We start from the raw sequence: 15,878 nt of genomic DNA, 5'->3' as shown, positions 1-15,878 counted from the left end.
TTTGAGCTATTTCTTTTATATATATATATATGACCCGCACTCCGCCACAGGTCAAATATTTTAAAATTATCTATGTAGGTTTTTTCAACGCATTTTGATACTTCAAAAAATATAACAAATCAAAAAGTTTATGCACGCATGTAATTAAATAAACTAAGAATTTTGTGCGTTAATAAATCAATAAAAAATCATTAATGACACCTAAAAACAAAACTTGAAAAACCGAGAGACAAATGTAGATCAATATATTAAATCTTAAAAATAGGACATTAAATTGATTGAATAAAATAAAAAGAAAAAAAGTAATAACATGTAAGGCTACATATATTAAGAATATCATCTAAAAATAAATATTTTTTGTTTTAAAAAACATAGTTTATCTATATAAAAGATAAAAACAAAACCATAGATAAATAAGAAAAACCACTCTGAAAATTAAACACATAACAAAAACAATCAATATTTTTTAAAAGAGGCACTTGAACAAAATAAAAGAGATGAAGTTTTGTCTATTTTTTTAAAAGTTTTTTAACCAGTCACATCACTTTATTTCTTTTTAATTGCATTCTTTAAAGTTATATTTTCATGGCAACCATAGTTATCAAACCCGGTCTGGGGGTAGATTCGGTTAAGGGGTCGGGTCCCGGGTTGACTTATGTCAACCCGGAAAAATTGGAAAAAAATATTTGAGGTTTTAATATTCTATATGAAAAAATTAAGATACAATCCATGTGAATATAGGCTATACATGTTGTAAACAATTAAGTTTAAAAGATTATTTATCCCACATTGGAAAGATACTATCTTATTTTTCTAAGTTGAAGTATTTAAACCAAAAATATTTTTTATCCTATATGGAAAAAACATAACTTATTTTCTTATGAATATAATGTATATATACTAAATGATTTTAAATTTCACATTGAAAAACTAAAATATTATTATAGTATTTATATAGTGAACTTTGAAATGAGTTAGTAATCAACTGAAAAATATGAAAAAATAAGGGTCTATGAGTAAGAGAAAAAATATATTTGAAAAAAAAAAGTCTCTATCAAGTTTTTACCAGATCACCCGAATTCCAGGTTGACACAGAAATTCAGCCAGTTTACTCCAGGTCAATTACAAGCCAGATTTTAGAGGAGGACCCTTCCTTTCAGTTTGTCTCATCTTGACCGATCATGCTATCAAAACTAACTAATTGATGCTGTGTTGCGAAACGAGTTTGCTGTATCCGCCATGCATATCGATCTACCTACCATTCATGAGTTTTTGGAGATCCGTTTCATCAATCTGAAAGCTCATGCATGCAAGGACTTGGAATAGCAGGTTTGGGAAAAAGTCTTATATAACGTGTTGGGACTTGTATTTTCGCCCCCGAACAGGGTTCCATTGCTTGCTTATTAGATCCTTGTTTCTGACGTGATCAGATTAATGCATGAATTTGGTTATCAAATTAAATATAAAAATAATGTCATTGCATGTTTAAGAGATCCAGTTGAAGCCCTAGCGTTTAAGAATTCTCATTTAGACAAATTCCCTTTTTATATATTATTTTGGAATCATTAATTCTATTTAATAACACAAAACCATTCTTTTCCATTTTCTTGTTTTGTTTTTCTTTTTTCAATAAAAAATTAGAATATCTGTTCATTTGTTGAGAATGTGTTGAGAACGGTAGAAAAAGCTTTTCCCATAAGAAAAAATAAATATGTCAAGATTATAAATATTTTGCATAAAACAATATCCAAAATCAAAACTTATAATAGTTATCTTAATATTTTATATTTATAAAAATTTAATAATAAAATATTAAAATTTTTCATTCAAATAAGATTTTCATGAAAATGTTATACTTATTAACTCACACAATAAAAGATCTTTTATATTATATTTATAAAAAAGTAAGTTTATGACAATAACTAAAAATGAAAATATAAAAGAACTAAAATATTTTACTTTGTCCAAAATTCTATATATAAAAGAAAAATATTAAGTCAGTCATCGTTTTAGATTTTTTATTTGAAAATAATAAAAAACTTTTAAAGAAAAACTTTGAGCAGCCTCTAAAATATATTTGTCAAATTTAGTATAAATTTGAAACACTATAAAACTCTAGATGAGGGAATATTCCATTTGAATAGAAAGTCTTATTTTTATTTTTATTTATGTTTTGATTTTTTTTTTCAGAAAATTGAAGTATTACTATGTTTTTTTAAGTACAGCCCTTTAACTTCAGAAAGTTTAAAACTTTTGTATTTGTGTGCAATAAAGGATCCTAAAAAACTATCATTTTTCTCTGTGTTTGAAATAAATTACAATCTTGTTCTTTATTATTGTCGTATAATAAATTATTATTAATTAACAATTAATTAATTATTCCAATAAATTTAAAAAAATATTATATTGTTAAAAGGGATACCTAAAAATATTATTATAAAAATTAATTTAATTAATGATATTATGCTTAGATTTGGTCATTTAATTAAATTTGAAACACTATAAAACTCTAGATGAGGGAATATTCCATTTGAATAGAAAGTCTTAATTTTTATTTTTATTTATGTTTTGATTTTTTTTTTCAGAAAATTGAAGTATTACCATGTTTTTTAACAGCCCTTTAACTTCAGAAAGTTTAAAACTTTTGTATTTATGTGCAATAAAGGATCCTAAAAAACTATCATTTTTCTCTGTGTTTGAAATAAATTACAATCTTGTTCTTTATTATTGTCGTATAATAAATTATTATTAATTAACAATTAATTAATTATTTCCATAAATTAAAAAAATATTATATTGTTAAAAGGGATATCTAAAAATATTATTATAAAAATTAATTTAATTGATGATACTTAGATTTGGTCATTTAATTAATACCATAAAATAAATTTGATCCACATTAAAGAATTAACAAACCTTTCTTTAGTAGAGCTTTCTTTTATCATCCATTTAAACTTAGTTATTGGTATTAACAATTTGGTATAGAAAATGAATCCTTATAAAATATAGTATGTAAATAAATTTGAAGGTTTTCTTTACAATGAGGATATAGTGGTCATACTCAAATTAATTCTATCTCACTCAATAGCACTTAGGTAATTAATTAGATTCCTAAAAAATTATATTTTCTAATTAATGTAACATAAATGTTTAATTTGGTACATTATAAACATTTAATGTGAGGTTGAGAACAAATTTCATTTGTTATAAAAAAATGTGGAAGTTTTTTGTTTAGACAAAATAATAATAATAATAATAATGCGGTTCAATTGTTGGAACAGGTAAGGTCGTAGGTGTCGCATCATTGTAGATGATTATTAGTAGAGTTCAAGCATTAAGTAGGTACTTCGCTCTCTTATATAATATATTTTAGGACTTGTTTTAATTGAGTATATGCAAATTTTTTAAATACGTATTGCTTTGTTGATAAATATGGAATTAGGTGTAATAAAAGGGATTGAAGTTGACTAGTATTCATGGAATGGAATATTAGAGGCATCAAATTTTTTGACGACTAGAATGTTGTTAAAGTTGACTAGTGTGATATTTTAAGGAATAATGAATGTGACAGGATGTTTAATGGGTAGATATATGATTATCAACCAATATTGATAAATTATTTATTTAAGCATAAACTCGATGCAAAAAAAAAGAAAATAATTCCTCATGAATTGTTCGATACATGCACTATAGTTGTTTTTGCATTGATACTAATAAATAAAACTGCAATATTTATGACAGGTCGGTCCTTCACAGCATGCAGAATAGTCAATATTCCTCTTATTACTACTTGTGATAGGTTAGTACTATATAGGCATGACATTATGTATTTTGAATTTAGGTCGTCATGTTGTTTATTGGAGAATGGATATCATTCATTCATGTGCGAAGTGTTGTGGTATTGGTACATGATGATTGGACATGATTGATGTGTTGAATTGTTATGTATTATGTCATTGTCAATATCTTGAAATGGTATAATAATATGATATATTCAAAAATAATGAACTTGCATAATCCTTGTAATCAATGAGTGTGTATATATATATATATATATATATATATATATATATATATATATATATATATATATTGTTGATGTGCAAGAAAGTAGGCATAAAAATCATCACACTCCAATCCTACGTGGGATTCACTCTCGTCATGTCATGATGAGTGTTGTGAAACATGATGCTTTAGAGGTGATCTCTAAAAATCTAAAAGTAGAGCATTGATAAGTCATGACCAGAATAGTGGCCGCTCTACTAATCCCCTACCAAATCTCACTTTCCTGCTCTTCAACAAAAAAGACATCAATATTAGATAAAATCAATACCGATATAAGCTTCCGAGAATGAATATTGCCCCCTCCAAGTTAGAGATTCTTTATTTTGTAATTGAGTGTTAAAAACTCGTCTCTACAAGGATTATGTGTTCACAAAGATGAACTTAGATAATTACACAACTCATTGTCTAGCTCTATTAAAAAGGATCCATAATTATATTCTATGGGAATGAATATACGTTGTCCCCAATCAAACCCTTTCAAAAGTTAAATAAACATTGAAAAACCACATTCATATAAAGGAGATATGTATGACCAAGCAAGGACACCCCTGATTTTAGCAATAAAGAAAATAATATTTCAATCACTATTGATCTATTAGTAGCTCTAGGTCACTTAAAAAGAACCCAAATGGGTTCATTCATGATCACTTGATATTTTTCAAGCTTATGACTACACCTTCAAACAACATGTACATTAAGATATTGGCTACCAATAAGGGAAGAAAATTTTTGCAATACCCCTTCTTATAAAGAGAAACTTGAAAACATGAAACTCAATAAGTTTTATCTCTTTTATCATGATAACATGCATAATGTCAAGGACTGTTATGCCCTTAAAAAAGAAGATAGAAAGATTGATTGCCTAGGATTGTCTCTAACAATTTGTCAATAAAGAAATACAACTCAAACAAGGAGCGAAAGAGGTTAGCACACTTATAATACATTGCTCAAGATCATATAATTTCTAGGAATTTACCTTCACTTGCATAAGAAGATCTTTTAAAATCTTCAATAAAAACAATATTATATATTTGATTAGTCTCCGTATATTTTTACCCATAGTATTACTCATCTTCACGTCTTTATATGATTTTCTATTAGAGCATAAATAAGTCATTTGGTTATAAATATCTCGTTCAAGCATATATGATTACCTACTCTCACTCGAGTACAATATAATCGTTATTCGAGTATATGATGGTTTGGCTTGATTTTTATATATTCTTCATGAAAAACCTCTATATCTCAAAATGAAATCTCCATGTCTCCACATAATGATCTTTCTTAATATCTATCATGGTAATTACTCCATGTGATTTTCCATCTTGGATGAAAGCTTCCTTAACAACACCTAAACCCAATACAATAAAGACGCTAAAAGGAATATCATAGGACCACCCCCATTTATGTTAGCACAACATTTGCATTGACATAACATTTTTCTAGGACCAAAGCATTCTCCTTCTTATATGAAAATGGTCTTTAATGTCTGGGTATATAATAATATTCATTTGTCTTAAATGTCAAAACTCTCGATGAAAGCCTAAAAGTACTAGTGGCCATTTTACACATAGCTTAGAAATTTTTTAGTAACAATACAATTTCTATAAAAATTCTCCATATTGTTATTTAAGCATGAACAACCTCTTTAACCATACTCTTTGTTTAGATACACCTTCCATTTAGGTGACCTTCTTTAGAAAATAGAGAGCTAAAAGGTTTCATACATTGTTCTCTTAACTTGGTCCTCAATAGAAGTCGTCTCTTTACAATAGATGTTCTTAATCGCCTAGTTCGTTGTACATATACCATTGGTGCTCTTTGACAATTAGCTTGGTAAGAAAAATTTAAGAGTATTTGAAATTGCATACAAATTCAAACACTAGAGGTGGCAATTAATAAGGCCAAACTAAAATGTCAAAGCCTAATAAAAAGAAGAAGAAGAAGGCTTGATCGGGCAACTGATAAGCTAGTCAGATAGCTTGACCAAACAATTGTTAGGCTAGCTAAGTAGCTTAACTAGATATTTATTGGTTAGTAGCCAAACTGACAAACAATAATAAATAAAAAGAGCATAGTTAGGTTAAAGGCCAAAACTAAACAATTTTTCGGGCTGAGTTCTAATTAACAAGAAAAAAAATTGTTTTGTTAGGTGGTTGGGCCAAATTCCCAACAACCAATAAAAAAGTGGCATCTAGGCTAAGAATAAAAGAATAAGAAGAATAATGACTTAGAAATCAAAGAGAAGTGGGAGAAAAAATAAATGAAAAAGGAGAAAGGAAGGACAGTCCACCAGAGTTCTACCATCGACACTTGCTAGACTAAGAGGTAGGCCTAGCCGAAACAAATCTAACAACACTAAGGATGACCACCTTAAGTGAGTAAGTTATTCCATGCACTAGCACATGTAATGTACGCACTAGATAATTTCCCTCTCATTTTCCATTTCAATCACTGATTCTTCAACAACTCTTCATGTAATGACCCTGATTTTCTACATCATTTTTCACGATACATTGGGAATTTTCAGTGTACTTTTTTTTTCATTTCTGATAAAATTTTGATAGAGTCCCCCTTAACAATAGCAATACCAAGTTATCAACAATCATAACAACATGTATTTCCAACCAACACATCAGTGTCATTGTATTATCACAAGTCCTGTTGACTTCAATCCACTATTAGCATCCATAAAAGAGAGTAATCAAGATGATTAGGATGATCAAAGCTTATGAATACATCCGATAAAATCTTTCAAACCATCTAGAGTTTAGAAGTAGAGATAAGGTCAAAAGATAAAGTTTTAACAATGTAGATAAAATATCAAATATGTACAATGATATATAACTACATAATTAAAAATGATATATAACTACATAATTAAAAATGATCTTCTAAATGTTACATGAAATTCTAATGTATATAAGATATCTTTTTTAAAGCTTCGCATAATGTGAGCGAGAAACATCTACTACTCCATGCAAGGCTGAGATGCACTTGATGTTACACAAAATACACACAACTTATTTAATGGATCATCACATTCGTATATTTAATTGCATTATTTATTAATTTATACAAAGCTATTATCACTAAGAGCCATAATTTAGTCGATTTCTAGTCATCCAATAATTGATATTACAAGTCTCTCACTGGTGACTAATTTCTTACATTCCTAGTTATTAGACATACCGACACCGTTAGTTTTCAAATTAGAAAACTAATCAATTCATATCCTGATTGTTAAACACGCTAACACCATTAATTTCTAGACCAAGAATATAATCAATTTTAAAATCCCAGTCGTCAGATATGTTGACGTCATTAGTTTCCAAACTAGGAAACTAATCAATAAAAATCTTGGTCACAGTCGTCAGACAAGAAACTATTAATTTCTAGACCAAGAATATAATCAATTTTAAAATCCCAGTCGTCAGATATCTTGACACCATTAGTTTCCGAACCAAGAAACTAATCAATTAAATCTTGATCATCAGACACACTGACGCCATTAGTTTCAAACTAGGAAACTAATCAAATAAAATTCCTGGTCATCAGAAGGTCAATTGCTAAGAATTTCAGTACTCTATTTTAGTGCCACACACATTTCTTCTTTCGGCTTTTTGTATCAAAGTCAATATTCATTCGTTATCTCACTTAGATGTCAATTCAATATTACAATCTTTTTTTCTGGCTTTTCTATAACAACCAATATCCATCTAATATCTCACTAAGATATCAACTTAATACTACATATCTTTTCTTCCGACTTTTCACATAAAAGCCAATATCCATCCGATATCTCACTCAAATATCAATTCAATATTACATATCTTTTCTTCCAGCTTTTCACATAAAAGCATATATCCAACCAATATCTCACTCAGATATCAATTCAATAGTATATATCTTTTCTTTCGACTTTTCACATAAAAGTCAATATCCATTCGATATCTCACTTAGATATCAATTCAATACTACATATATTTTCTTCTAGATTTTTATCAGTCATCACACACGTTGACGCCATTAGTTTTTAAACTAGAAAACTAATCAATTAAATTTCTATTTTCAATTCATTATATACTTCTGACGTAATGGATATACTTGTAGTTACACAAAATTCAAGAATAAGATTATAATCAGTTTAACGAGGCATAAAATGCTTATCAATACACGTCAGGTACTCATATACATTCCAATAATATAATGACTAATTTGATACATAACAATGCACGCAAGGTACTTATATCTTTTCCAATAATATCATGACTAATTCGATGCATAACAGTGCACATAAGGTACTCATATCCATTCAAACATTATCATAACTAATTGATTCATATCAAAGAACGCAAAGTACTCATATCCATTTCAATATTATCATAACCAATTTGATCCATACTAATGTGCATAAGGTACTCATATCCAATCCAGTATTAGCGTAGCAATACAACAACAAATTCTGATACTTATAAATAAGTTTACACGGATTAAAAAGATAAGGTGTGAGACACCTACCTACTCCTCCATCTGAACACCTACTTGTAACACCTCTCCTATTTTGGATTAAAAGATATCATAAGTATCATTTCATAACTTTACCATAACGTGAATTCTCATAAGATTATTGAAATCTCATTCACACAAGTTCATTAGTATGAATTCATTTTCCTTCAACTAATTCTCTTATTACACTTTTTATCCCATTTCATTACTCTAGAGCATTGTTTCATATTTTAATTATAAGTAGAGTTCTAGACCTCGGTTTTGAACGTGACTTGACTCTTTTGAAAGATAAGACATTAATCTATAATTTTATTAAAGGGTAGAAAACCCAATTTTATCCTTAAAGTACCCAATGTCATCTGTTATTATACTTAATGAAAATTGTCCAGCAAGGTTGAATTCAACCTCCCTTCATTTTTTTAAAGTCATATAGGGAGTTATATAGTTTTAAATTCATCAAGACTAGTTCCATTCGAAAGCTAACATCTATGTCTACAACTTTTGTAAGGAACTAACTCTAAATTATATTGTTTTAGGGCTTAATTTAAAACCATCATAGTAGTGCCTACAATCTATCCAGTTTTATACCAGTTAGACCCTTACTTGGTTTTTGGTTCATATTTGGAGTTATACAACTCCAATTTAAGCACGATCAAGTTTTTGTGAAAGGTAACACCCATACCTGCAACTTTTGTGAAGAAAACCAATTTCAAATTACATCATTTTAAGGTTCAACATGAATAATAACAATAGCATCCAAAATTTATTTAGTATTTATGTTGGTTTAGACCCTTACTCGGTATATGGCTCATATTGAAGTTATAAAACTCCAAATTAAGCAAGGGCAGTTTCATTTGAAAGGAAACATTCATGCCTACGATGTTTGTTAAGAAACCTATTTCATATTTTATCATTTTCAATTCCTAATCTCATTGAGAAGTTAGGTGACAAAGTTGTCCAATTTATCAATCTATGGATTTGAAAAACAACTAAATACTATATATCACATGTAAGTACAATCCCCCTATCAACCAAATTTTTCTAGCCCTATGGTTAGGTGTTTTCAATGGTTAACATAATTTCTTCTAGTTTACCCCCTTCTCATGCTAACCTAACCCATCAAATCACTTAATGACTCTTATGACCTTTGTACATCCTTGTTAAACATTTAACATTAACATTTTCACACCAATCTGGCCAACCCTTTAGGGGTAGGAATCCTACCTTATTTGTCCTAATTTCTTCCATTATTCCTTTGGTTTTAGTTTTTTATTGTCATTCTAATGTATTTACCATATGTTCCTTCCATGCTTTTCACCAAACACCCTTCCATGTATTCAAGAACACATCATTCTTCCACTTACTCAAGGTTTCATTTTTAATCACAACTTATCCCACCCAGGACTTATTAACATTAAGCATTACCACATTTAATTCATACCTTTCCTTTCCTTCTTTGTTAAAGGTTGGTCGCTTCTAATATTAGGGGTTTCCATTTGATTTTTTTTCTTCCTTCGTTTTGTGTCCTTTTATTGTCACTTAACATGTTTTTTCAATCAATCTTTCAATATAAAACATTTATACAAATCCTAACACCCACACAATTTCATTTTCATCAAAAAATGTATTCAATCAAGTTTTTCAAATTTTGTTGAAATTACCAGCTGATTCAAAAGGCAATAAATAATTAACCATAAATCATATGTTGCAACCCCACGATCAATATATAGCATTCGGTGTCTTACACAAAATAACTCAAAATGAAAATGATCCAATGGTTAAATTAGACAAGATTGCTTTTATACCTGACTGACTTGGAAATTACGGCTTCTAGACCCTTACTATTAAATATGAACAATTTCTTCCTTGTGGCTTTATTTCAAACACCATGCATACGTAATAACCTGAGCTTATAAACCTCTCTTTCCAATTGCGTAGCAATCTAATGATAGATGAGGGAGAAACACGGTGCTGAAGTTGACTACTCTAAAGCAAGAAATCCCAGCTCTGTACAGTTTCACCTTGCTGGTTGTAACTTCCTAAGGAAATCTGGTTGTGGAATACCCAACGGTAAGATTATAGACGAGGTTGAGTAAAACACCTTATCCAAAAATTGGATCGATCTGACGGTGGAAGACGACAAGATGGGCCTTACAACAATGCTTGTCCTGCTTCCATTTTATCTCCAACTTCTTCTTCTTCTTCTTAAGAATCCCTTGCTTCTCCTTCCAACTATTCCATTTTTTGAAACCATCCCTCTCTCTCTCTTTCACACTAAAAGTCTATTCTTCCTTTTACTTGACCACACTTCCTTTCAAGGCTTCTCCATGGCAGCACATGTAAGATGTTTAGGTGATGAGACAATAAGGACTTGGTTCCTTGTTTTAAGAGTGGTTGGCCAAACCTAATGGGAGACAAGGCATGGAAGTTTTGTCTTCCATTTTCTTTTATACCCCTACTAATGAGCTTAAGTCTTGTTTGGTTATCCCTTAAAATTTTTCCTCTGTTTTTATGTACTATATGAAAAATAGTTTTACAATGTTCCATTCGACTTCTAGTAAAATCTCATTGTTTAGGATTATCTACTCGATTTCAACCCATATATTTTGTTCCACGTCTTGTTACAAATTCTACCTATTAGAATTTCTACTAAGTCATCCACATATTTTAATTATAATTTAACAGGGTTTCACACTTCAATTTAGTCCTTAATTTACCTAAACTAGAGAGGGAAAAAGAAGCTCTAATTAATGGTGTCTTTAACTATTCCTTGTGGAAAAGGTTGCATACTACTTTGACATAACTTTTCTAAGCATTAAACAGGCAATGGAAAACTATATTCTAGTGGAAGAAGATGACATGATAGACAAGGCCACCTTGTTTCCACTCACACATATCAGAGTCTCCTTAAAGCCATTAGTCTCTCATCAAAGCATTTAAAAGGAGCACTGAGAGGCACATTCATGATCTCCTGATATTTCTTAAGCTCTTAACTACACCTTTGACTACCATAAGTACTAAGGAGCTAGTTGTCAAAAGGAAAAAGTTTATACAATATCTTTCTTATATGAAAAATGACATGAACATGAGGAACCGTAATAAGTTCTACCTTTTTCTCCATGATCATAAGCATGAAACTAATGAATGCCATGCCTTGAAGAAAAAAGATAGAAAGATTGATCGCCAATGGTTACCTCCAACAGTTTGTGAAAAAAGAAGTAAAACTAGAGTAAGAAAGGAGAGAAGTCTGCATACTTGATAAGGTATATGAGATCAGATAATCTTTGGATTATCTCTAGAAATTGTATTTATCTTTTAAACATTTCAAATAAAAAATAGTAATTTTTCTCCATATCTCCAATGTCTCCAATAAAAATCTCCATCAAAATCTCCATGTTTAAAAAAGTATCTATATGAAAATCTTCATGATGAGATCTCCATGTCTCCAAATTTATCTCGATGAAAAACATCCATAATGAGATCTTCATGTCTCCATTAAATCTCCACACATGTCTCTAATATTTCAAAAGGATCAGGGAGATTAAGATTTAGGGTAAAGGTAGCACCCTAGTCGTTTAGGTCTAGCCCAAATGGCTAAGTTTCTTCCCCTCTTCCTCGTACACCTTTCCCCTTTTTTTTCTTAGTATATGGGCTATCACATACTTGAACATTTTTTTAGTCCCAAGGAGTTAGACCAAAGCACCATAAACCATCCACGCATATAAAATTTTCTATAAGTACACACTTTTATACAAGAGTGACATCATATTTCTAGTCAATAGCCGTCATGCAAAACATGAACCACATTCTATGCAAACCATGCACCTCTTTTCTCACAAATGGTAATTTTTTGCCAAAGTGTCACTGAAAATCACCAACCTCTCCACCAATAACAGAACCAAATACTATAACCAATAATGTCACCAATGTTTCTACCAATAAATTATCATGCAACTCTACACATCCTAAGGTAAGCTGACATAATAAAAGGTCTATAAATATTTTTTAGGTCACCAGGTAAACATGAGGAGATTTTAAATTCAATAATTAGAGCACCTCACACATTTTTTCTCGCTCTTCACATTATTTCTCTTATATGTTTTTTTCATTTCTCTCATATAGTTATTGATTTAAAAATCATAGAGTTTCTCACTCCTTACAAGAGACTTGTTTTTTCAAGAATAACCAAGCTCGGACACAAAGTTCATATTCAAGTGTATATGTCTTGGCTCATGAAAAGCTTAATTTCTATGTGAAATTTTTTAAAAAGTTCATTACACTACTAAAAAATATAGTAATTAGCAACTAACTACTCCGTTGCAAATAACATTAAAATCCGTTGCTAAAACAATTTAGCAACGGAATCAGCAACGGCAAATATCAGATGCAAATTTGTCGTTGCTGATTTTTTAGCAACAGATTTGTCCGTTGCTGATTTTGCAGCAACGGAAAATCCGTTGCTAATTTAGCAACGAAAAATCCGTTGCTGGTTTTGTGAATCAGCAACGGATTATCCGTTGCTGATTGATGAATTATTTACAATTAGCAACGGATTATCTGTTGCTGACTATATTATTTTTAATAAATTAATTTTTTATTTATTTATCAAAATGACTTTTAATTTGTTTAATTAATTATTTATAGATATTTTAAAAATTGTGGAATATATATAACCAACATAAATTAATATTAAAAATAATTGTATCACTAATAAAAAATGAAATAAAAATAATATTCATATTATAAAAATTTAGTTAAACTTGCATTAATACAAATAAGTCGAAATACAATAAAAAAAAACAACAAAAGATACAATCATGGTGCTGGTTGCGGAGACGAACCATGATATTTTGGATCTACACAAAATGAATCAGGATATAGTGGTCAAGGTGGAGTAACCAGGAGATTGAATCTGAACAGAGTTTCCTCCATAGGGACTGCTTGCATTATTCATTGAATTTTGGTGGAGAAGCCCCACAATAGTGCTGGTAGACGTGGTTGTAGATGTTGTGGTGAGTGAGTTATTTACACTAGCCATACCATTGCTAGCAGTGATTTGCATTGGGACTTTGGCTGAACTTCGATCACTATTTGAGTTAAAAAAAAACAGCAATTCTTACACATCCTCATTAAAAAAAAAACAGATAAAAGGAATAAAAGATGAAGAAGGAGCAGAGGACTGGCTTGGATTCTATAAGAGCAGTTGCACAGTATAATCTCCATATATGGGAAAATAACCATCCCTTACATCTCCACAATAATCAAATTCTGCAGCTGGAAAAAACTATATTAAAAAAAAGCAGATGACAAAAACACACAGAAAATTTCTCCAGAACTGCATAAAATGGATAGTTGAACCAGCCACCAAATCTAACAAAACTGGACCAGTTATAGCGTCAGCTCATACTCAGCGCCCACTGTAATAAGAGCGCTGGTAATCAGTAATAGACGCATAATTATCACCCAAAGAACAAGTTTATCTGGGTTTTAAACTCTTCAATAAATCAAAGTGCATCTTAAAGAGGCTGTGAATACAAAACAAATCTGTAGTACCTGCTTCACCCTTACAGGTACACTGGTTTTCAAATCAATAAATATAGTAATCTATCAGTAAGGAAATACAAAATTTCCAATGCAAGTCAGAGCATCTGCTAATTGACTTTTAACAATATTATCAAGCAATAACAGTTTACAAAATTGAGCAATCATACCCTATCAGCATCCATCTCCTTCGTAAAATTTGATGGCTTCACAAATCTCCTCCTTGCAATCAAAGTTTAGAGATTTATTTATTTAATTTTCTTGAAACTAATAAATAAAAAAGCATAGTTTAAGAGATTGCAAGGAAGCAAACAATCTGACCTTTGCGGATGTGAGTGATTTTTCCATGGCAATTAGGTGGGAAAGGATCTCTCAAGGCATGAAAAATAAATTACATAAAAAAACTGCAGAGCTAACACCTGATTGAAGAAGTTAATTTTTACTTGAAGTGATACACAAGTTCATACCATGTAAAACCTTGGCCGACATGTGATCCATGGAGCAATATGAAAACATAACCCAAATGGTTCTCGTGAATATAAGACCCTCTGTAAAAAAGCCAATCAAAACAACAGCTGCTATAAGATTTCATGTTTATAAACTGTGGATTCTAAATGATTTTTACCTCGAAACATCAAGCACAGAGACAAATTTAACAATGACTGGATCAAGAAATCAATGAGTAAGAAAAACATCAGTTCTTAGACAGAAAGATGCTGTTAACTGTGACAGATAAAACATTTGTAAAGTACATTAACAACACTCAATTCAACCAGCCACCTTGCTCCTAAAGAACACCCAGCATCAATAAGACTACTTGTTAAAAATTAAATTGGGGGTTTTGATAAATTTTCAATTAAACATGCATAATTTCCATCAATCACTCTCTTCCAGACACATGAATTACCAGCATTGGTCCAGTTGCCTAAAATCATTCAATTTATGAACCGTAACCCTAAAAATTAAATTGGGGGTTTTGATAAATTTTCAATTAAACATGCATAATTAGGTTATAGATCATGGTAAAAACATTTCATAAACCTTATATTATCGAATTAATAGCCTAAAACCATTATTCAAAGTATCGACAAAAAAAAATCGTTACCTGTGTTCTTGAGTTATAGATGAGCGAGATGAATCTACACGACAGAACAACACCTGAGATTGTGAAAGTTAGGTTAAAACTTGTTAGTGTAAGTTAAATTGCAACGGAGAAAAACATAAATCCTAAATTAATTACCTGATTTATTGAAGAAGAGAGTGCAAAACCCAACCCGTTTACAAAGAGAAAGGGTGATAATGATGGGTCTGGTGCGATGTTGCCATGGGTCTGTGTTTTTGGTGGTTTACAGAGAAAGATTGAAACTGTTAAGATGAAGGAGAAGAAGATGAAGGAAAAAAAATTAACGATGCTGAAAACGAATGAGAAGAAGATGAAAAGTTTGGGACAAAAGGAAAATCAGTTATTGGTTTTGTTTAATTTTGAAAAAAAATTAACCCAACTGTGTTTTCAACTGTTGGCTTTGTTTTCTCTATTTAGAAAGGGGGGTTTAGGGACGAAGGAGACTGGGAATTAATTAATTGTCAACTGTTGGTTTTTTCTTTGTTTAGAAACCGGGGGGGCAGGTGTTGAATTAGTAGGGGGCCAAAATTAAACGGTTGTGATTTTATTATATCAAAAATAATCAACGGTCTATATAATTTTAGTTTTATATTAATATTTAAATAATTATTTTTTAAATTAGCAACAGATAATCCGTTGC

At 30.2% G+C, this 15,878-nt stretch overlaps 1 long non-coding RNA gene across 1 annotated transcript; it reads right to left on the bottom strand.

The window, feature by feature from the left end:
• Nucleotides 1-14,412: 14,412 nt before the first annotated feature.
• LOC112324642 (uncharacterized) lies at nt 14,413-15,622 on the bottom strand. The gene is made up of 3 exons (XR_002978621.2): nt 15,356-15,622; nt 15,221-15,273; nt 14,413-14,663 (listed from the first exon to the last, which is right to left on the bottom strand). It is a non-coding gene; the product is annotated as an uncharacterized LOC112324642 (long non-coding RNA).
• Between the last annotated feature and the right edge of the window lie 256 nt (nt 15,623-15,878).

This window comes from Populus trichocarpa, chromosome 17 (genome assembly GCF_000002775.5).
Source record: "Populus trichocarpa isolate Nisqually-1 chromosome 17, P.trichocarpa_v4.1, whole genome shotgun sequence".
NCBI classification, from domain to species: domain Eukaryota; kingdom Viridiplantae; phylum Streptophyta; class Magnoliopsida; order Malpighiales; family Salicaceae; genus Populus; species Populus trichocarpa.
This window is presented reverse-complemented; position numbering and strand designations above follow the sequence as displayed.